The 24,668-nt window shown below is 39.9% G+C and overlaps 1 protein-coding gene across 13 annotated transcripts in view; it reads right to left on the reverse strand.

The window, feature by feature from the left end:
* kiaa1217 (KIAA1217 ortholog) overlaps window positions 1-24,668 on the reverse strand; it is a 99,025-nt gene that overhangs the window by 54,815 nt on the left and 19,542 nt on the right. The gene's annotated exons all lie outside the window — the stretch shown is intronic.

Here is a 24,668-nt window from a genome sequence, read left to right on the forward strand (position 1 = left end):
TTCCCAAAGCTGGAAAATCGGAGCATGGACACTCAAGTGCTGTCATTAACTGTGAAGTATGCAGCTGCTCCATGGAAACTGTACTGGTTAATAGTCCAGTGAAAACCTCTTGGTTGTTTCTGGAAAAATACCAAGTAGAGATTTCCCCCGGTAACATGGATATTTTTAGTTCAGAATTTACAACAACCTAATAACAAAATGAAGCCCAATACAGCAGAAATTATACATCAATTAATAACACAGTGAATTTATAGAAGGAATGCAAATAAATTAAATATGTTCTGAGGTGAGGAAAGTGCATGTTAAAAAGAAACTGGGGTGGGTGGAGGACTTGTAAATCATCAGACTTTCCCACAGGAGAGAGATGCTAGATTCCAGTGTGAAATGTGTGTATTTTTAATCGATAAGCACTGTAACCCAAGCTACCATTTCCTAAATCTAACCGAGTAGTTTTTGAGTGCAAAGCAGAAAAGCTCTGTCTTTATTATTATTTTGTCACAATTATGGGTCAGCTCTATTTGGAACCCTCCGACACCAAGCAGGACGTGCATAATGGATGCACTCCCAGTAAATTCAGACTGAGATACTGACTGTAATTAAGTCATTCTCCAGCTCCACAGAGAGTCCTCTATCAAACTGTCTGAGCTTGTCTTGAGAGATCAAATGGGATGTGTCTAACAGTAAAATGCCTCCTCAACCATAGCTGGGATCTGTCAGACTGAATAGATTCTGAGCAGCACTTGGCTAAATTCACAGGAAGCTTTAATAGGAACTGATATCTCAATATGTGAACAAGGTGCATCCTTCCTTTTGAAAGACTGGCAGCCCACTGGCTGGACAGTTCAACACAGCTGCACATGCACACACATGCAGACAACTCATACAATACCCCATTCCTTCCCTCAGCTTTAATATGTACGTAGTAAGATTGCTATTATGCTGTGTGGCTAACCACTGTATTACGTATATCACCTAATGGCTTGAGCATGTGCCCAGCGGCCTGTTGGCTCGGGGGGGGGCTTTCAAATCTCAGAGGGCTGAAATGAAGTGAAACATTGTTGTGCTGCTACCGGGGAGGCAGGAAAACCAGACAGGAAGGAAACTTCAAAACAAAGTGCTAAGGAAAAGGTGAAAAACGGTGCGAGTGACTGAACTGTGTGCCTCGGCATGTGGGAGAATGTGAGCTGTTCCCTATTTTCCTGCCATTATAAAAACTAATGGAAATGTTCAGAACTTCGTGGAAAGTTCTGTGGTCTTGACTTCTAGAGTGGGATCTTTGGTGGAATGGAAAACTCAAGCAAACCAATTACTAGCTATTTTATGGGAATGTAATGATAGACTGGTAAACCTTACGACTGCCCATAATGTAGATATTATCTGTAAAGATGAGCTTTACATTATAGAGTCTCTCATCACATCCTGTGTAGGAGCTTTTAGGCTAAAAACTCAAACAAGAATCCTGCTGCTGGAATGCCAAAATGGAAAACCTATTATGATTTTCAAACATGAAGACTAAAATATTAGTCAACTATTCCCACACTGGACACTTATTTAGCTTTTATTAACAATGGCAATACCATAGAACCTCGATCAGGTTACTGATGGTGGAGCAGAAAGGTAAAAGACCAAGTGCGGTGTTGAATTTTGGATTTTAAAAGATGTTTGTCATTATTCTGAGGGGAACCTGTGGTGAAAATAGCTCACTGAAACAGGAGAACAGTGTGGGCAAGAAGATTTAAAAATAAAATATAAAAAAGCTAAAAGCTAGTAGCTGAAAAGGTTCTTGTACAAAGAGACAAACATCATGGAACATTGCATATGTCAACAAATCCCATGAAAGACCAAAACCAACAATATCTTATTAGCATGTATTGTCTATGTAGCCAAAGTATTACTTCTTTGTCTGTATCACAGAACTTCCAAAAACTATCCAAGAACACATACATAAGCGACACACCTTCTGCCCTGGGTGAAACGTCCCTCTGTTCCAATGAACATAGACGCTGGTGTCCTGGGGCTGTAAATGCTGGCAAGCACACCAAATCCATGTCTGAACTTGGTCCCCAACAAGCACACTGTTTGCTTTGCTTGAGTAATGTTTGCTAAGAACTACAGTGCCCATCTATTTTGGGAAATTATTTAGACCTTTGTAAAGACTAACATTTTTGATAGGAAAGAGGGACCTTTGTGACTGAGAGCCACAGACTAGGTAAACTAGAAAGTACTGAGACATTGTCTTTGTTGGGAAAAATACCTAATATTTTCAGCTGTATCCATTATTAATAAGACAAAGAGTCTGCAGCAGCTTGGTGAGGCTGTGCTGCTCATTGTAAAGAAATTACTACTAGTTAGATAATTCAAAGTACTGAACAAGTGACATTTTGGTTTTACAAGATGTCAGAACCATATATATTAGCACCAAATTGCAAATTGTAATCCATCTGATAATTTTCATATTTTTTCCACAAAATGTCATTAAATGTTTGTACAAAGTGTCAATGCAATCATTAATAGGTTGCTGTGATATTTCAGTGGATCAAACAACAACACAAACAGACCAAGCAAACTGCTTAGAACATACTAATGCAGCCCAAAGATTTTAAATTCTGAGTCTGTCATGTGTGACAAAGTCTGTCCTCAACTGCAGCATGGATTTGAAGCTAAGAAGTACCACACTCATATAATCCTACTACTACTTAAATATAGTCCTCAGATTCTGCACATTCATAGGTCCATCTGGTGCAAATGTTCTATGTGTATCAATCACTACATTTAGTGTGAAATGGTTTTATTTGATTCTCATTAAGCTGCTCTGCTGGGCCTCTTTCCAGTATTTGCATGACCCTGTCTATTTATCACCCAGAGCAGGAAGGGGTTTTCCAAACAGACCACACTGAGACAGGACAAGTTTCCTCAAAACATCTAGCTCAGGCACAGTAGCTGCTGTTCTAAGAATACCCTGTCTTAAAGAAAACATCCCATGTGTCACAGGTTGCAAAGAATGTTTTCAGAAATAAGAAGGCAGAAGGCTAATTTGGAAATCATGCCACAACAGTGAGTCATTTGTAAACGGTCAGCTTGCTCAATACAAAACGTTAAAAAGGCAACATCTGAAGAAAAAAAGGGCAAAATGCAGCAGGTTGTTAAATCAAGCTCAGGACAGAAATGTCATCTACATCTACTGGGATTAAGCTGTTTTAATACCCTAAATCAGAATTAATTAATCAATGCCTTACTGTATGATGACAGAAAACCTCAAGTGCTTTAGTTGCTTTCAGAGAATGGGAATGACATAAGGCCATTTGTAGGTTGCGAATTAAAGCACAATTGTAATTACCAGTGCACTTTTGCATTTAATCTGACCCTCTGAAATCATTCTCAACTATTTGCCTCTTTTTCTTAATTGCCTTTGCACACAAAGCATATTTCAGTGCACAAGAACAGCTCTGTATGTGATTTGGTGCCTCAGCACAAAAAAACTAAATGCCTAAAGGAGTGGATGGATGGGGGAGGCCAGGGGATGTTTACACTGGGGAAAAAAACTTGGGGGGTTAATAGTGATTGAAGAGTGTCAGTTGCAGTGTTTGCTTGAGCCTCTCCCATGTCCACCTGAGCCTGTTGGTGGAGGATATTTGTCTTAACCCCCCCTCCTCACCACCACCAAAGAAAAAGAAGATGGTTAACTATTTCACTGAAGACACTAGAATAGGTGAAGCCTACAAATACCTAGAGGGAGTAAAGGATTTTTAGATCTTTGTGTCATCAATATAAAGATGTTTTACAAGAAAAAATACATATTCTGAAAACAGTATACTGTATAGTTACAGTATGACCACTGACCAGATGTTTTGGAGTTGCCTTCTTGCTGCACCTATTTCTTTGTTAACCTACAGCGAGTATTCCGACATGCAGAGGGACCTACATAAAATCTAATTTATGGCTTAGCAAATTTTCCGACATCATGACAAGCAGCATGATTTCCCAAGAGGTCAGCACAACAATAAATGACAACATCAGAAAATATACACTATTTGCAGCGTCACGTTTTGTAGAAGTCTGCAGGACAAGGAGATGTTTTTGTATCTCATCATTTTATTTATTTATTTATTTTTTTTGGCTCCAGATGTAGTTTTCTACTTAGTTTTAACCACCGGAAGAAACCTAATAAGTTCCATTCAGATCACTTCTGGACATAAAACACCAAAAGGTTACAAAAACAGAAAAAGAAGAGAAGGTTCACAGCAATGAGTCATTGTTAGTTGAACTACAAATCACTGCCTTGTTTAATCCTTTTCTGCTGGTCTGTCACATTTTTCCACAGCTGCTGAGTTGTTTCACAAAAAGTCTGTCTGTAATAATAGCAGCTTATCTTTTACTCTGTGTGTGTTTTATGCATTTCTGTCCCTCAGTAAACCTTTTGGCTCCGACTGAAGTCAGATTTCAAAGGGTAGAAGTCAGTTAATGTGGCAAAGATGTTGGCTGATTAGAACTTATCATTCCCACTTCTGTTACACTCAGGCCAGCTTTTGGACTAGACTGCTGAAATGATAAAAAATATCTTTCTGGAGGATGAGATCAGTTATTTGCAGCTAAATGAGAAGATAATTTGGCTCAGGAAAAATTTAAAGCTGTTAAAACGATACCAGCAGTGAACAACTGTCTGACACACTATTTTGAGGTGACCCTGAGAGAGAAGTTGGAATTTACAGTATACGACAAACTGGAGTACAGCCCTGGCAAGTATCACTAAAAATCCTGTGGCCTTGCAATATATGTAACACAGCAGTGACACAGTGTTATTATTAAACAGTCAGTACACCCTTCTTTCATTGGCTGCTTTAAAGTGCCTTAGATTTTGCGATTTAGATTTTGTATTACCTAAGTATCTACTTGATATTTCATTTATATTGTGTGGCATTCGTGCGGACGGCAAAGTAAGAATTTCATTGTACAGGGAAACATGTTTCCTCATTGTGCATATGACAAACACTTGACCTGACCTTCTGAACTCATGCAGCCCCATATCAGCCATCTCCCATCTCCATGTTTCATGGTCAGGACTGTGCAGTCAAGGGGCTAGTCTCTTATATAATTGTTCCTCGCACGACCTGGATATCGTTATGGTCGAGCGAAGATTGAGGACGTCCCAAGACTCTTATATCTGCTCTGAGGAGCAAGGCTAAAGGGTGCCTGGAGGAGACACAAGAGAGGATACAAAAGACTGTCCTTTGCAGAAGCCTTTTATGGACCGACGATTCTTTACTATGTGGATTCGCACTGTCTTAGACATAACCCAGGCCTGAACACAAAAAGCTGATGTTCACGTTTTTTAACAACCATCATGCAATTAGATTTAATTGGTAATAATGGATGTAATCACTTGTGTTGCAGGTATCACAGATAAACTGACTTTTGTTACAGGTGTAGCCACTCTTGTAGCACAGAGGTTGAATTTTGGGGCCTGTGTTTTCACTGTAGTCTAACCTGTTTGTTTTTAATTACACAAGATCAAATAACCTACAAATCAACTTAAAATAAATTATTAGTAAATTATTACAGTTTTGAATCATTTAATAACAAGGGTGTACTCTGCTTTATTATATATTGTGTTAAACCCTAAACTCACAGAAGACTTAATGGTTAATTCTAAAGGTTCATTTCACCCGAATTACAAAATAAGTCCATGTAACCTTACTAGAGCTGTAATTTGAGTGAACTGATCCTTTATAATCATTTTATTTTTACAAGTCAAAAGTTAAATACACATTAAACAGCAGTTCCTCTCTCTTTCTGTCCCCCTCTCTGTCTGCTTAACTTCTTCTATTTTTTTGCAAACATGTTAGGGAGCTTCATGGAGTGAGAATGTTTAATCACCTCCACAACTCAAGCACAACCAGGAGTGGGAATGAAAGCACTGTAATGAGGTTTGATCAAACCTTAAAACTCAATGAGACATGGCGTGAGTTGGCTCAGGGCCCAGTGAGGGATGACAGTGAAGACAGCTCGCTGCAGAAACACCTGGTCAGCCCTCTCCCTCCCCCTACTCGGCCGCATGCCACTGGCCCAGGTGTGTTTTCACCAGGCTCAATGTCCCGTGACAGCCATCAAACTCCACAGCTCTGGACTTGTACTAACTAATACATATGACCCAGGTTAGCGCTTGATCTCCTGCACAGATCCAGATATGGCCTGTTATGTCTGGACAGCGGTGCAACAGAGTAGTTTAGCCAGGGAATCAAGTAGTCGAGATGTGACCTTAGCGTCTCCAAATGGAGGCGTATGGTTAGGAGCTACTGTGTGGTTTTGCTTCTAAAAACACTGCTAAATTACTGCACCTCATATGCTAGCACTTAGAAAAATAGCTTGGCTGAGTTAAACTGGCATTCAAATGCTCGGAGTTAATAACACTTTCCTTTGGTCTTGTGAGAAACGGACAACTTGCCACATCAGTATAACACAGAAAACTTGTGAGAGACAGTCAAAGGCTGTGCAGGAACGAATGATGAAGGATGAGGTGCTGGGGCTCTGAAAGGGGTGCAAGCTCATTTGTCTTTCTAATGAGGTGCTCCTTTCTGACCTGTTTACCTTTCTTCCCAGTGAGGAAGTTTCAAAAACCCATTGTTTAAAGAGACACAACAAATCACAGCAATTACTGAACATTTGAATGGTACACACACATGGCTATGGAAACTAACAAGAAGCTAATTTAAGTTTTTTTTTCCTGATAGTCTGTTGATTGTGCTTATTTCTTAGTTTCAACTAGATTTTTTACAATTTTGTGGCGATAGAAAAGATATTTAGAGCCAAGTTTGACCCTGGGAGTCACAAAACAACTTTTTCCATTTGCATTTGCTTGTGCAGACCAGCCTTCTCCTGATGTGAATCTACTCAACAGTGGAAAAAAAGCTAAAGCAATTCTAACAGTGACATGCTCCAGACAGCAAAGCAGGGCTTGTTTTTACTCAACAGTGGAAAAAAGTTAAAGCAATTCTAACAGTGACAAGCTCCAGACAGCAAAGCAGGGCTTGTTTAGACTGTAAAATCCTTAAAATGCTCCTTTATTTTCATCGTCACAAACTAGTGAGTAACAGGTACTAACAGCTCTCAGATAAAAAGAGATCACATTTTACTGCAGTCTTTTACATGAACTACTCCTCTGTCCAGTTGACGGACTTATGACATGTGACTACGATGGTGTCTTTGAAGCTGTGCAGTGACACTGACGCTCAATTTGAGAGGAAGAACACAGCATCTCCCTGGAGGGAAAATGTAGTAGTCCATTTCATCCAAAGAGCAAACAGCACCATACATCACCAAATGTACTGTGAATCCGATCCACAACCAGCTACTTACATCTACAGATGACTCCTCACTCCTCGTGAGAATTAAAAGCAGCAAAAAGACTGAGCCCAGTTCCATTTAGTGGCCCAAAGTTAGCAAAGCCTGCTTTATGAAAGTGACTGTGCTGTTTTCAAACTCAACCTCTCCTGGTCAGACCCTCACTGCTCTTCTCCTCCATCAGCTTAATTAGACACAGCCACACACACACACACACACATTAGTGGGTCCTCTTTTTTCTTGCTGAATGGCTGGCTGCAGCTCAAGGCACCACAAATACAGCTATGCAAAACAAGCCACTCAGAGCCAGGGAAAACCATGAGCAAACACACACATTAAGAATCATACATTGAATGGCATTTTTAAAAAAAACTTGTTGGAATTTAAAATAATACTGTGTAAATTAATAGGAGCAAGTCACTTCTTGGCTCATGCAAGGATATTTCCGTTAGACTACAGCAATGAGAACTCACAGAAGGAAGAGCTGGGTGTTGTTTGTACTCATGTATAGGAGTAAACATCTGCATTTTTAAGTTCACATCTGTGTAAGAGAGTGTGTGCCACTGTATAAGATGCAGCTACTCACCTTTCTTTTATGGCTTTGTCCAGTACAATATGTCCTGACAGAGAAAATAACAAATCTTGGACACAACCAGAGTGACACAAACTAACAAACCGTCGCAGTCCCCAAACTTTTTGCTCTCTCCCGGTAGATCTGCACACCTCCCCTGCTCTCCCTCCCCTCCTTCTCTCTCTTACTTCAGCACTTCCTGGGCTGCTGCTTATGCTCCAATCAGGTTATCCTAAAAACTACCGCTCTCCCTCCTACCGCCTCCTCCCCTTTCTCAGCCAACAGTCATTGTTTGGCGAGGGCTTGTCACATGTAGACGTCTATGTGTGCTCTCTCTGGGCTAAGGTTTTTTTAACCTCTTGCCATTACCCAAAGCTACTTCTCAATCAGGAGAAGAAAAGCGAGGGAGACGCAAACTGCAACTTGAAGGTGGAGGGAGGAGCGAGCAAGGCTAGTAGGTTGGAGAAAAACACGCAGAGGAGGCTTCCTGCTTGAATGTCCTACAGAGAAAGATACATTTTTTTCAGGCATGAGGGAAAATGGGGTAGCAGCATTGAGTAAGAACCAGGGGTGTGGCTGGAACGTTCTCTCCAAATCCACCAGCGTGTTGTTACAAACTGCAATTTGTCCCCTAGAGCCTCAGAGCTCTGGAACAAGGCGTCTTTCCTGTAGTCTGCCAAAACATAACTCCTTCTCTCAAAGCTCTGGCCTCTAAATCACTATTTCACTAAGCTGACCAAACACAGCGAGACCGACTTTTTCTAGGTTGAACAAAAAAAAAAAAAAAAAAAAAAAGGTGTAATGTTGGGGTGCAGTGTAATGAGGGGAATGGTGATGTGTGGAAGAAGACAGACTGACAGGAGCACACTGAGCTTTTGTTGGTGCTGTAACACCTTGTGGGTTGTAGAAAAGTCTATACCGACCTGAAGACACTTAGAGTTGGCAATACTTCCAAGCTGTTGTTATACTTTCAGTTAAATCTAGGAATTTGGATGAATTATTAGATTTGACTAAAATGCTAACATCTCAGTGATCCTCTGGCTTTCTGGTATAAGTACTCTCCAAGCTAGAGTGTGAATACCCAAACCGAGCTGCTTGGGGATCTGTCGGTACCCAAGGGTTTGGACAGGTCAAATTTTAGGCTTGATGACTGAGGCACTAAAATGTCTGCTTTGTTTAATGATCAGGGGAAAAACACCATACAAATTCAACTGTGTCGGGCTCAGATCGAGTTTGGACATTATATACTATAAGCTTGTCAGGTCCGGCTTGAGTTCAGATGCCATACTCTCTAGGCATAGGTTGGGTTCGGACAGAAGTATGTAGCCCAATCCATGCCGCACCATTTGGGATAAGCCTGATGACATCATCAAGCTACTTTTACTGACTTTGGAGCACCCCCCTGGGGCCACAGAAGACAGCGTACACCTGTTTTCACAGGCTGAGTAGCACTACTTATGATGAGTAAAATTAACTCAATGCACTAAATCAGTCAAGCTCCCCTTTAAATCCTGTGTAACAGTCTGACTGCCCTGTCTGAACAACATTACTGCATTCTGAGAGCTCAGCCACTACCTGATTGTTGCCAATGCTTTTATTGTATGAATCTATGAAAATAAGACTGAATTTGGATTAAACTGGAATTATCTTTAAAGTGACGTTACTGGGTCCAAACCTAACATGGACAAACAAACTCTCTCTGAGCTTTCTCTCTCACCCACTGTACTCATTTCTCCTCTCCTTTGCAGTAACCTCGCCTTTCTTCTGCTCTGAATGGGAGCCATTCAGTTTGCCAGTAAAGCCAAAAGAGCAGATTGGGGTGCCTCTGTGCCAAGCTGAATTCAGGAAGCATTCACCTCACTGTTTAGTTTGGGCGCCATGTGCTGGGGCACAGAGGCTGCTCTCCTCCACCGAGCCCCCTTCCTGTGCAAACAACTCCAGAGAAGCCCCACGCTGACAGACATGATCTGGACTTTTACAACTGTGGTTTGTTGTTTCATTATGCTCAGACACACAAAAGACTTCCAAAACTTCAAAGCAGTAGTTGGTGCAGAAAAGCAACTACATGAAAAGACAAAATGTGCTCTGTCGCTCCCTCTGTGGCTCAGGTGTGGAAGCATGAAGGCTCTGTGCATTAGCATCCATTTCTCATGCTTCATTAAATTTATAACAAAGAATAAGAACTCAGGGCATTTATGGAGTAGATAAAAAAGGGCAGGTGCAATGAAGTGCTTACAGTGCATCATTTGTATGGGTGGATATTTATGCAACTGTATGTGCATGTGCCCCTGAACAGGTTTTGGACTCACGATGCAATGAAAATCAGGAAATGCCTTGGCATCACTTTCTTCCTGCAAGACGGCACTTTGACTAATTTCTTAGTGTTACCGTAAATCCTTCCTTTGCTGAAATAGCCACCAAAAAAATGGATAGGGGAGACAAAATAAATCAAAAACATTTGGAATTTACAGTGAGAGAACAGGTGAGGATTACACCTGAAGCTATTCGGTGCCTTGCCACAGCCTGTGCCAATCTACTACTGAGGAACCAATCCTGCAGTCAGTCAGTGAATGAGCCACCTGTGTCTGACTCATGCAAACTAATTCAGTGCAAGAAAAAAAAAAAGAGACAAAAAGGCACAAAAAGGCCTGGCTACCATCCTCCCAGATCATGTTCTAGCCTGTGGACCAAGCTGCATTTTACATATATATAGCCTCAAATCATCCAAAGCCCTGGTGAGCTGTGCCTGTTTCATAATCTTCCACAGGGAGACTGGAGAGTTTAGCTGATGGCAACAACGGTGTCACTGGACTAATATAAACTCTGAGTCAGCATCAAACATTCCACAAGTGCACAAAGAGAAATCATACAGCACTGCCAAATTCAGTGGGTAGAGCAGTCGTCTCCCAACCGGAGGGCTGGAGGTTGATTTGATTTGATTTGATTTATTCTTTCAAGCATGTAAAGACAGTTGATATATCAACACACATAATTTTACACATATCCAACAAATGCTAATCCAATATCAATTTGCTTATACCTAGTACATGCTTGAATGGAGTAGGAAGAAATCAGACTTATCCAGTCCTACCCCATGAATACAGCAGACAAGAAGGATCTAATGGTACTTACTGATCTCTGGTCAGGTTCAGGTGATGAGCCCTTCTCTGCAATTCTTCTCCTGTAAGACAGAGTCCAGAATTATTTCTGAAAAACAGTTGCTATTTTTAAAAACATATCATCATGTTTAATGTTAATATCATAAAGCACAGACCACACAATTCCTCCTGAACTCCACATTTTTAAAACCTAAATTCCTTAGATTTCTCTAGATCTTACAGTGATACTTCTCTGTCAGCAACAAAGTGCATTTAAATTACGATTTTACTACATATCATCTCATAATACTGAGGAATAGTGAGAGTGATGAGTACATGAACTTATTCTTCAGGTGGCACAACAAAATCCATTGCGACCAACATTGGGGTTTGCTAAATCTACTGTATGGCAACTGTGTCAAGTTTCACTTTTCTGTAGTATATGAAACAAGATCTGAAATTCATTCATATGACTCAAGTGCCTATTTTGAGACGTACTGAATCGAAGAGTAATATATGATGTGTCGCTACCTCCTTGCTAACAGGGCACTCATCTCCTCCATGAGCCCTCCTCCTCCAGGCAGAGGGCCGTTGCCTCTGGCTTCAGATTTGGCCCCTCCAGCCCCTGGCATGGCTGCTGCCAGAGCGGCCGCGTTCTATATTAGCTCCCCCAATTTTCAATTGAAGTTCATTATCTAGTCTACGATTCCCAAATACCATAAATTTAGTTTTATTCAAATTCAGAGATAGTATATTACTGTCACACCATTTCTTTATCTTCTCAAGTTCCTGTGAAACCCGTCCAGAGAGTTGCTGTAGGTTTTCACCCGATGCCCATATGGTAGTGTCATCAGCAAACAAAACCACTTTCACTAAATCAGAAACCTTGCATATATCATTAATGTATAATATAAATAATTTAGGTCCCAAAACAGAACCCTGAGGCACTCCACATATAATATCCAGCTCACTAGATCTCAGTCGGTTCATAACTTGATGTAACAGCTTGGTGAAGCCATTTTTGTATTTTTTAAATAAACAAATAACTACATGAAGTAATGAGATTATGACGTGAGAAGTGTGAAAGCAGACTGGGTTACAGAAGTGAATAAGGCATTATGAGGCCAGTCTGACTGTCCAGTGACAGAAAGGAACAGTCAGACTTAACTCACCCAGAGAAGACAGCACAGAGGGTCAGAGGGGTCACCAGACTGTGTTTCTGTCTCTTGGTCTTTGAGTAATCCATTCATGCATGAATACATGTGGCGGCATCTATGAAGAAGGGGTAAGACAGCTCATGTCCTAGTCAGAACATGAGTGTATCATTCTGTGCTGAAGACTGGTCAGTGTTCATCAGTCTAAGGTGGAGTCAGGAATGAAAAGCCAAGAACAGGAGTACTGGGTCAACAAAGAAATCACATATTAGCAAAGCACAGGCTGAATGGCAGGTGGTTACGTCAGAGTCAGCCAGGCTGCTGGTGACTGAAGTCTGAGAAGCTGGCGTGTGATCCCGAGATTACAAGTGGGAATCTTAGACCTAGGTGCTTCTCTCAGGTACTGTCGGATGCCCTTACAAAAATCTCAGAGTTAATACAAGAATTAAAATAATACAAGAATGGACAGAGTGATGGATGTACACACATACATACAGACAGATTAGTTACCTTGCCTCTTATGCCATAAATTTATGGATGATTGGTGAACCCTGACTGAAGGCTTAAATCCACTAGAACACTACCTCTATGAGCAGGGTTCTGTCCTATGAATTGTGGCATTCTGGCTTTTTGTGCTTTTAACAACAACAATGTGTTTTTATAGACTACGGTGCCTGTTAGTGTCAGTGATCATTAACAATCAAAAAACCCTAATGGAATTCTGAAGCCGTTCTATTGTTTTTTTTTTTTTCTGGCTAATCCTAAACAACCAGATGTTTCTGTACCGCCATGCTTTCCATGCAGTGCATGACCTTGCGTGCAACTCTGAGCTGCAGCCAATCCAGCCAGTTGTTTTGGCTGCCACTGCAACATTTTTGACTGTGTAGTACAATCAGTTTCCATGTGAAGCACAAAGCAAGGCAGTGCACTCTCAGTCAAGTTTTTTTCCAGATAAATAAAGCTCTAATAAACAAGGGTCGGTGCCCTCTTGTCTCGCACGGACATCCGTTACTGGACCGTACTGCAAGAGAACAGAAATGGAAGCTGAAAATTAAGAAAAAGGAGATGCTGAATGTGTGTGAAATGGCTAACACTGATGATGGCTGGTGAACTGGACTTATCTCCCTCCTGGCCTCACATCTGGCTACCGCTCTGTCTGTGCCTTCCATACTTTGTCTGTTACAGTATGTAACTCTTTCAAATAACAACTGTAAATACATGCTTCTGTTGTAAAAGAAATGTGATTCTAATCAGGGTTTATAGACGCATAAACGATTTAGTTTAACTGTGTTTGGCCCATAACTGCGTTTTAGGTGCAACACAAGAATTACTGGCCAAGAGGTAAAAGAAATCATCACGTATGTCAAGTAATGTCAAAGAAAATTCAGTTTTCTTCATACAGTTTTTAGTGTGCTGAAATTACCCCATAACTTCAGTTCCACCTCTTTGAAGTGGTCTTTGGTTAAGAACACTTCTCCTCTTGCTGTAGTTACAGTAAGAAATTCCAGCACCCTCATGTAATGTGAATCTCTTGTTTGCCAAGTGTTGCAAGCAAATGCAGAATCCATCATCTTCTAGTTTCTCAGAATGAAATAATTTGTTTTTATTAGGAGTTTTCTAAAACTATAGGAGAATTTTCTGTGTCAACCTTTTAGTTAGAAACAGAAGAGGATATGAGGGTGCAGTTTGAACCATGGGGAGCAGAAAATGTCAAAAAGCACACACAGCGTTTAGATGGACAATGTTTAGTGAGCTGCACAGGTCAGTGCCATCACCCAACGCCAGCAGCCACTACATCCGCTCTCAGAAAGCGACAGGCCTGCAGGGATGGACACACATCCATAAAGTATATCTATCACCACCCAGAGACCTAACATGCATCTTCTGTCCTGAATCTATACACCTGTGCATGGGTTAATGTATTTGTGGAAGATGTGCTGTGGTGGAAAGTAACTAAGTACATTTACTCAAGTACAGAACTTAAGAACAATTTTGGTGTATCTGTACTTTGACTTCACAATATTTCAGAATCAAATATTTTACTTTTTACTGCACTACATGCAGCTTTAGAACTTTAGTTACTAGTTACTTTTCAGAATCAGATTAACTATGCAAAATACAATATAATCATCTTATTTTATTGACGCCTGGTAAGAATTCAAAGTATACCCAGCAGTACTTCAAATTAAGTATGTCAAATTAGCTCCACTTTTACCAGCTGCAACATTATTGATGTGTTATTGTGTGAAACACATTTAATTATAATCCAATAATATAATATATCCTTTACTTTTGATACTTTAAGTATATATTGATGCCAATACCTTTGTACCTTTACAAAGTAACAATGTGGTATTGTTACTTTTACTTAGGCTTTTACTTAAGCTTTCTCCCAGTGCAAAAAAATATGTGATTATATGCGATTCCTGTCCCTGTTTCACCTTTGTTGTATAATTCCACAATGTGTCCTGCTTGTTCTGCCTTACACTGCCTTTTTCTCCAATCTCAAGAAATCAAATATTATATAACAAGGGATGTTAGATAAGAAATACCTCTCACAACCCATTTACATTCTTCTGCTGAGGGTCTATTGGTCGGGTAGGATCATGACAAAAACTATTTGGCTGAGTATGATTCAGGAAGACAACTGAAGCTGGGAAACAGACTCTACAAATAAAGGATGCAAACAACTGAATTTTGCAAAGGCAAAATAATCTGATTTAAAATGTATTTCTACTTTTCTCAGGGCAGCATCAAAAGTATATTACTAGCGGGATTAAACCTTTTTATCCCGTCACTCGGTTGAATGGTCTATTAGGTGTGTGCCTTCCACTCCTCTAAGACTGATAACATATTCACCCTTTTTGATTTAATTCTTGGGGTGAATTTGAATAAGCATGGTAGAGATAAAACTGAAACAGAACATTGGATAAATTGGCTGTCAACATTTTTGTGTGCATGCCAGTTTTCTGTTAAGTATTAAACCACCAGCTGTTGACATCATCAGAAATCCCCTCCATTCTTTCCCTGAAGCACAGACTATAATGCTGCATCATTCTCATGACAGGTTTAGCTGCCTAGCTGAACAGCCTGTGTGTCTTACCAAAGACTTCAACACACTACCATGCAGTATCACTCCCCTTCTGAAAAAACCCCAGGTTTAAGAGACAGTGGGGCAGAGTACATTTGATCCCTGACTCTGTGTTTCTAGTGATTAGTAATATACGAGTGCAATTCAAATGTTCAGATGCACATCTCAGTATTTCATATTTAGACATAAAAAATATGGCAAAAAGTTGAGTTTTCAGTCACAGTCAAACCAAACAAGCTGTGCTAGCGGGGATACAATGAATAAACATCACATCAAACACTTTGACAAAAACATATGACAGGCATAAAGCTACATGAGGATTCCAGTGTGGGAGCAATGAATCAAGCTCAACCTGAAATCCTATTAGCTCTACAGCTGGGGGCGCTACATGCCAGGAGCTATGAAACCCTCGGATACGAGGCAGGAAGAAACTCCACACTTTCACCGATGCCAAAGACTTAAGTGTTGTGAGGTGTAATCATGTGAACAATCCTGCTCACAATCAACAGCTAAAGATGAGAGAATCCATATGTGGTCAGAGAGTCCGTTTTATATTGAGCCTCAACAGGTAAAAACTGCAGTGCAGCAGAAATAAATTGTACTTACTCTTAACATTGCCCAGTACTATTAAAAGGTCAAAGAAAGTGTGATTTAAAAAAATGGGGATGTAAAAATACAATTATCTGTTGAGCTAGAGAAGTCAGAGACATAACTGAGGATAAAATTATAGAAACAGGTAGATGTGTTGTGAATTTGTCTTCATAATTTTCTTACATTAATACCAAACATGTGACCAGTGCACTTGACTATCTGTGATTTCACTGGCTTTAAAGCAGAGCGAGAGTGTTCTCTGTTATCTGTCATTATGTTATCTGAGACCGCGCTGAGCACATGATTGTCACAGCACAACATCTGCCTGTTCCGGAGATAAAGGCACATTCAAAACTGACTCAGTGATTTTGGTTAACCTACGCACAGTTGCCAGTTAGAAGGATCTGATATAACTTCAGGTACTATTTGTTTTATCAGCACTTTGTGAACTTTGTTGAATAGCTGTTGACTGGAACATCATGATATATACTGTACCTTAACTCTATATCTTTCTAATTCATTTATAATGAATGCAACACTATTTAAGCCCTTGATGGGGCAGAGATAGGCCTCTCTAGTTCTATACTATCCATGTATTATACATGTAATCAAATGTCTTTTGACTTGTAGGTTATGAACAATCTCTTTACTTCATTTACTATTGAAGGCCTGAAGCAGCACAGCCTATAAACATTTAGAAACTCCAGCAAAAAAAAACAAAAAAAAAACTTCTGACATACATTTCTAAGAGCAAAATCCCACACAAGTTACTACAAAGCTGGAATAGTTTGCCTTTGCAAATTAACAAATTTAGATCTTCTGGTGAGCAAACACCGACAAACAGAGAGCAGAGTTATCGTTTTCATATTTAGACTCAGACTGAAAAAGGAGGAGGCGTTCCCACCACAGCAACAGCTGCTTCCTGTGAGTACAAATTATGTGTCTCATCTTGCAAACCTGAGATGGCCTTTTGCCAAAAGAACTGCTCATTCAGTACTACTGCAGCCAGTTTTTATTATCATGCACTGCAGCATGTTCAGTAACCTGTGGTGGGAGAAGTATTCAGATTGTTTACTTAAGTAAAGGAAGCGATACCACAGTGTAAAAATACTCTGTTACAAGTAAAAGTCTTGCATTCAAAATGTTACTGTGTAAGTAAAAGTACAAAGTATCGGTGTCAAAATATATTTAAAGTACCAAAGGTAAGAGTACTCATTATGTAGAATGGCACACTTCACATTAAGGTATATAATATTACTGGATTACAATTAATTACAATACTGTATTATTCTGCACATCACATTTATCATGCAGCTGGTAAAGGTGGAAACCTATGTATTTATAATTAGAAGTACTTTCCATACCGCTGGGAAGCTTGTCAATATTCCACTGAGGATCAATAAAGTCTTATGATAATAGTGTATTTTGTTTTATTGATCTGATTCTGAAAAGCAACTAAAGTTATCAAATAAATGTAGTGAGAACAAAGTACAATATTTTTCTCAGAAATGTAGTGAAGTCAAAATATTAAGTAACAGAAAATGAAAATACTAAAGTAAAGTACAAAATAATTGTACTTAAGTACAGTACTTGAGTAAATGTACTTGGTTACTTTTCACCTCTGACAGTAACCATAATGTAGTGCTCATGCAAAAACCTTAGTAGCACCTGGGAAACGTATTTCATGAGTTAAAACCTCCATAACAACTACACAGGTAAGTACAATTGCTGGTGCACATATTTTTTCCCAATCACATTCCACATACACCTTTATTGAGTACATTTAGATACACACGCCTGTTTGTGTAGCGCTATCACACTGACACAGATGAACCGTGGCCAAGAAACACCACTGATGCAGATGAGGAAAAAGATGAAGGAAGGAAATTTGAAAAATACAAATGCAAAGTTTGAAGCTACTAGTTTCCCCCCTGCTGCAACATTTTCCTCTTTTTCCTTCACTTGTCTCCTCCTCTTTTTCTCGAAGGACGCAGAGAAGGAAAGAGAACTCTATACACTGGCGAGATTTAATGCTGCATCTTCCTCCTCAGCGCTCGTATCACATGGTGTACATCGTCAATAATCTTTACGAGCCAGTGCCTTGGCTGAAACACAAGGGGTAAAGTTTTGCTCCTGTTGGAGCCACAAACTTCTAACCTGGGCATCTTGGAGCTTATTTCCACTCTTTTCTGCATGAAATTGTGTCATAACATAAAAAAACATTGAGAATACTCTGGCTGAAAAGATGTTGACAGGATGTTGGCCCTGGCAGACTGAGGAAGGTTTGCCAAGATTTTATTTCTGACCCAAATCGACCACAAGAAAAGAAATGTATCAGAGAAAGTGTAGGCTGTTACTTGGGCAATACTTGTAACTGAATCACAGATGAAGATTACTCAACAGTATTGCAAGAAATACAATGTTAATTTTATCCTGCTTGTTTGCAAGCTACTCTATGTTCACAGCCTGTTGTCACCTTTAGTGATGTAAACTAGGACAGACATGAGCAGGTTTTAGAGCACTAAAATCTGTTTACCAGTGTCCATCACTGGGGGGCTGGCCAGGGAGATTCAAACATATGTGATATTTCTACTTTTAAATTTATAACTAGCTTCAAAGAGAGTGAAGATAATTTGTTCCAGCGTGAACAAGACACTCTGTTAACTCGGCATATCTATCAAAGTACAGTGTGAACCACGCTGAGCACAATGAACAGACTGTTACATGTTGCTACTAGTTTCACTTTCTAACTAAAACCCACAACTATGCTTTCAAGAAATGTCCTTAAAAGCTCCATTTCATGCCTTGCCGGATGAACTCATACTCTGACAGCACTTCTATTGAACAGCTCTCAAATTATAATTTGGGAAATGACCTTAAGAAACAACGGCAGTTCAATGGAGAGAAAAAAAAAAATCACTCAAATCACTGGACATATTGTGGGCCAGTGATTGATTCCTCTTTTCATGATCTTAAATATGATTTATATTAAGGACACTCAGCCATACCTCAAAAGGTTATAAACTTTTCAAACATTTTTCAGATGTTCAAAGTATCAAAAATATTGGAACATCATTGACATAAACAGATCTCTAAAACACCAAGCATGTCAACTTCCCTGGCTTAGTCTTAACATCTCATCTACTCAAGTCTCTTGAGGTCTTGTTTTGCATTTGCAGATGCAGCCATCTTCATCATAGCCACCATTATCCCTGTTTTTTTTCCTCTTGTCTCTTTTCTCACTTTTCCCCTCTCTGCCTGTCCTACCATACTGGCTGCAATGCACAGTTGTAAAAAAAAAAAAAAAAAAAAACTGCTAGGATTTTACATGGAAACATAACAACACCTACAAACCTGTGTCTGCACTCAGTTCCTGTTTACCTTCTCTATACGTGTGTGTATATGTGGCCCACTTTAGCTAGGTCAAATGGGCTAGTCCCTACTTTATTTAGTTATTTAAAAAAAAAAAATTCAAAATTTTAACTTTATTTGAGCGAGTCTGTCAAAACATTGTTTATAAAAATCTTTCTTTGCTGGTAGTCTTACTTTTATATGCTTTATGATCCTTATTAGTGACGAGTGACATTTGCTATGCCATGCTCACTCACCATGCAATTTCTTTGAGAGATTTCAACACTCAATCAACACTCTGCCCTGCTCACATCAGCAACCTTAGACTAATCCAAACTGTTGATACATGTCAAGTGGTGTTGTAGCAACAGTGTAAGTTCAGTCACTGTGACTGGTTGTAAAATTTTAAAGCGCTAGGACATCCAGGCCTTATTTGGCCCATTTTACCTTAATCCACTCTACATACATGTGTAGTAGCCTATTTTATATGCATCCATGGTTATAGAGCCATAGTCTTGTTGTCACAAAGAAATGGCTACAGCACATAGCTCCAGGCAGAACCATAACCTGTTTCTACATTTTGTTGGTTTCCTTTTAAATTCTGTTTGTTTGTGCACAAATTAAACAAATTGGACACAACACAAGATTTTTGGCTTCAGCTAAATAGTTTGGATATATCTATGTCAAACTATTCTTTTAATCTCAATTTAACATGGAACTCGGTTCTGGTAGAGTATCTCTTCTAATCTTATGCTACGTGGACACAAAATTATTCTAATGGCCAGAACAAAATATTCTCACAGATGATCACAGGTGGGTACTGCCAGCAAAGCTCAATATTACTGAAAGATCCAGTCTGCTGAAACAATATGTCAACAAGAAAGAAATAAAGATAGAGGGAGATTCTATTTAAATTGTGAACTACAGAGATGAAAGTGTGTAATAATTAGCAGCTTACACCAATAAGTCAGATACATACACATACACCACATCGTATTTTCCTAAAGGGCAAAGGGGTGGATTGATTTCTCGCAAACTCTAAGAGAAAACTGTGAGGGAGGCCTTGCATCCGCTTACAGCCTTCACTTGGATGAATTAACCACATTTATGCTTTGGGCTAAAAAACACACATGCATTGCATTAAATGGACAAAAAACAATCTGGTAATGATATGTCTGATCTATGTCTAGCTTTGAAGACAAGCCAAACTAACAGACCACATTGGCAAGTAAGTATGGAAATGATATAGACATGACATCAGTCTGACTTTAACAGGTGAAACCCCTCAGATTTGAAGTCTGGGTGGGCATGAAAGAGATTAAGGCTTTTGTTCTATCCTTAATCTGTCATGCAGAGTTCGCTTGATGGCCCCAGGAAACAGGAAGAAGCAACACTGCCCCAAGCTACACCTTGAAAGAAAAACACACACCAGACCCAACAGGGGGATTTACAATACACACTCATGAGTAGTCACATAACCAGAGCTCATTCTTCTTGCTCAGTGGCCTGATTATTGTCTGTTTTTGTTTGAGGAATGTGTCACATCCACTCATTTTCTAAAAACAGACCCCAGGTCCATGAACACGCCATTAACTCACCTAAACTCATGCTTCTAATGACTTATTGGACTTCTCTCTACTCCTATTGACAAGCTAAGGACAAAGGTGACTTGTCCCCCACAGCTGAGAAAACAATTAGAAGAGTCCCCTAATTGACTTCAGTCAATAGAGGAACAAAATCGTTGCCAAATCTTAACAAAAACAACAATCTGAGTGGGTTAGAGGAACCGACGCAGATGGATAATAGATGCTGTCCCCTTTTACATACATTCAAAATGGAGGTTTCTAAATTTTAAAACTTTCCTGTTCCCTGTCACAGCTCTTTCATCTTTCTCCCTGCGTGGTCCTTTTTCAGATGCTAATGAGATGGTCTGGTAAATTTCTTTTACAACAAGTGAGAAGGATTTAATTCTGTCAGTCAATCATATGCAAAGGAACAAAGGCAGCATGATATAATATTAAGTTAACCATACGAGCCCATGCAGTGAAAGTGTTTTGCTCAGTTTTTGGCTCAATTCAAAGCAAAAGTGGATCCACCAACCTTAAATTCAATTTACAGACTTAAATCTGTCAGCTCAATCACAAACTAAGGAAACCTACAAAGTTAACTGGAACCCTCTCAAAATTCTATTTGGAAGAATAAAAGCACATTCATTGAACAGTTTTTGAGAATGTGTAAATAATCCAATTCTGAACGAGATGTGTACATAAAAAGCTCATTAAAATGGATTCCTCATGAGTTTGAACTACATTTTATTGGCCATTGTATTGAGCATCTTGTATTCTTACAACCTCTTGCAGTCTGCCTGATAGCCGTCAAAAAGGCAGAACCCAGAGAGACAACTGGGGATTTAAAGTGTCACGAGCGCCTGCAAAACATAGTCCCTGCTCTCTCGGCTTCATTGTCAAAGAAATGGGTGATCACATCCTAATCCTGAAACTCTTTCCTATATACTAAGCTGCTGTTTTGTTTTTCAACTTTTTCCTCAAAAGGAAGTAAGGCACCATTAAAACAAAAGCCCGTTAGAGCCACACACCCTTCACAGATCATTAAGAGTGAATGTTTGAGAAAACGGGCCTAGTGTACTCAACAATGAGCATGTAGCAGCATGTAACACTACTCCCTCATCCATACAATGTTAACACTGCTGTCAACAGGCTGCAGCAACAGTGATCATATAGCGATGTGGTAACAAATCTTGTAAAGCCATATGAGGCAAACACACACACATGTGTGTAAAACAATGCAGACAAGATTGCGAAACCCCCCCATAAACACACTGTTCTCTGTTTCTTTAATTGATTCACCGTCTCAGTCACAAAAAGGTGAAGTGATCCAAAAATATGAATGGTCCCTTTATCTTGAGAAAACCTTGCCTGATAGGCCGTGGGATCGCAGGATCTATATGGTTATAAAACAGGTGAAATACTTTAAAATTCATCTCAGAAAAGTGTCTGGAAGGTGTGTATCAAGACTGACAGGAGAGCAAGAGAGCATTAAGTCATTATCAGCCAAAGTCTTTCCAGATGTTTTTTCTGCTAATTAACTTTGTCTAGTTTGGTACATTAGTCCAGACTAATAGGCTAAAAACAAAACAAAACAAAACAAAAGAAGAGACACACTATATACCCCTCATTATTTGGCCATGGTGCTCTGCCAGAAAATGGTGGGCTGCTCCCTCTGGGATGGGATTGAGTTGGTGCCCCAGGTGAAGGAGTTCTCAGAGTCTTGTTCACAAGTGATGGTAAAATCGAGCATCAGATTGACAGGAGTTTAGATACTGTATCTGAAAGGGACCCTGAGTAGAACCACTGCTCCTTCACATCGATATATGCTCCAACTCTCATCTGCGGTCACGAGCTGTGGGTAGTGACCAAAAGAATAAGATCACGAATACAAGCGGCTGAAATGAGTTTCCTTCATAGGGTGGCCAGACTTGCCCTTAGAGACAGGGTGTGGAGTTTAGATACTGTATCTGAAAGGGACCGTGAGTAGAACCACTGCTCCTTCACATTGAAAGCACCCAGTTGAGGTGGTTTGGGCATATTATCAGGAATCCTCTAGGGCGCCTCCTTTTGGAGACTTTCCGGGCCCGTCCAACTGGTAGGAGACCCCAGGGTAGACCCAGAACATACTGGAGAAATTATATAATCTCATCTGGCCTGGGAATGCCTCGGAATCCTGCCAGAGGAGCTGGAACATATCGCTGGGAAGAGGGATGTCTGGACCTGCTGCCACTGTGACCTGACCCTGGATAAGCGGCAGAAAATGGATGGCTGGATGGATGTTTGGACACCCATGTCTTCACATTGCCACCACATACAAAGCAAGGTCCACAAAGAAATGATTTTCTGAGCTTAGTGTAGAAGAAGTTGAATAGCCTATACCGAGCCCTGATCTCAACCCCATTTTAGAAAACTCCCGAAGCAAGCTGCTGCAGTCACAGTCCAAATCTTCTTGAAAGTCCTTGAAAGGTTTTGGTTTTACAATGAGCTCGAGGTGTAATGTTCGGGTGTCTGCATCATTTTGACCATGTAGAATACATAACAATTTAAAAAAGTATACATGTAGACGTATATCCAATATGACAGTGTCCCAAATTAACAAGCCAAAATATTGCTGAATTACAGTTTGATCTAAAGCCGTACATTAGAGTATTGGAAGAAACCTGAACTTGAACCTGCACTTGAGAGTTGTATTATACCCTGTCTGGACAGAAACATCAAAAGGAGTTTGCTTTTGTTAGAAACTGCCACTTTAAAACTGAAATTGGGCCCTTTGGCAAAGCAGCAGTCAGCTCTGAAGCTTTCACACAGTGGAAATGTCACCTGTCATATGCACTTAGTGTCTGGCAGAAGTGCACGTATTGGCTCTCTCTGACTCTCTCTGCCATTATGCCCTGTAACTGGCAGTAGCATGTGAGGTGAAGACCTGGCACCCCCACATTAACCAGCCTTGTTTGTATACAAGCTATAAGTAGAAGGGGAATATGATGAGTTGCCCATTAGCCTGCGGCAAAAGGATTTTTAATTGTGCTAGCCTATTTCAAATCCAAGTACTTTGCTTGGTTTCTTTATGGCTCCATAAAACCAACAGCAGTATGCAAAAGTGAATTAGCTTGCACAGCATGCAAAAAAAGTGCAATATATCAAAAGACAGTTCTACTGTAATGCTATTTTCTAGACAGACTAGACTGTTGAAGCACTGCCCATAATAAAACGCATAACACTGTCTTCAAATACAAACTCACGCTTAAAAAGGCACACCAGGGGGAAACCAAAATGCAGAGAATATACACAGTCCATTTATTTTTTCTGATTGTCTTTTGTGAGTCTGAGTGTGTGTGGGCAGCGGTGGCATCTTTTAATAACCGATTCAACTGCTGTCAGAAAAGAAAAAAGCAACGAAGAGGGGAAGGACAAAGAGAAGTAAAAATAAAGAGGGTGTTAGAGAGAAGAAAGAAAGTGAGCAAAAGGAAGCAGATGAGTGAGGGAGGACATGAAAATTGTAAGAAAAGACAAGAAGAGTAAGAAATCTGAAGTGTAAAAAAACTAAAAACTAAAGGTTTAACTTTTAGGTGCAATTTAAGCTAAGTTTAGTTAAATCTATCGGTGTTGTTTCAGCCCAAATTTAAGACCAAATCATGTGAAGGCACACTGACCCTCACCCTTGAGAAGTGAATCATCTCTGCAGAAACATCATTTATTTATGTAAAGGGGAGACTAAGTTGCACACACAAGAACATCTGGTTTCCAGTACAAACCTGCCCCCTTATAACCCATAACCCGTCTTAGACACAGCTCCAGACCTGTTGAGTTCCCAGCATGCCCTGCTCACATTCTTGACCTCTTTCTGTCATTCTCTCACTTGAATCTCCTCTCCTGCCTATATCTACATCATCCCTGCACTTAGAT

This window comes from Monopterus albus, unplaced genomic scaffold (genome assembly GCF_001952655.1).
Source record: "Monopterus albus unplaced genomic scaffold, M_albus_1.0 scaffold55.1, whole genome shotgun sequence".
NCBI lineage: Eukaryota > Metazoa > Chordata > Actinopteri > Synbranchiformes > Synbranchidae > Monopterus > Monopterus albus.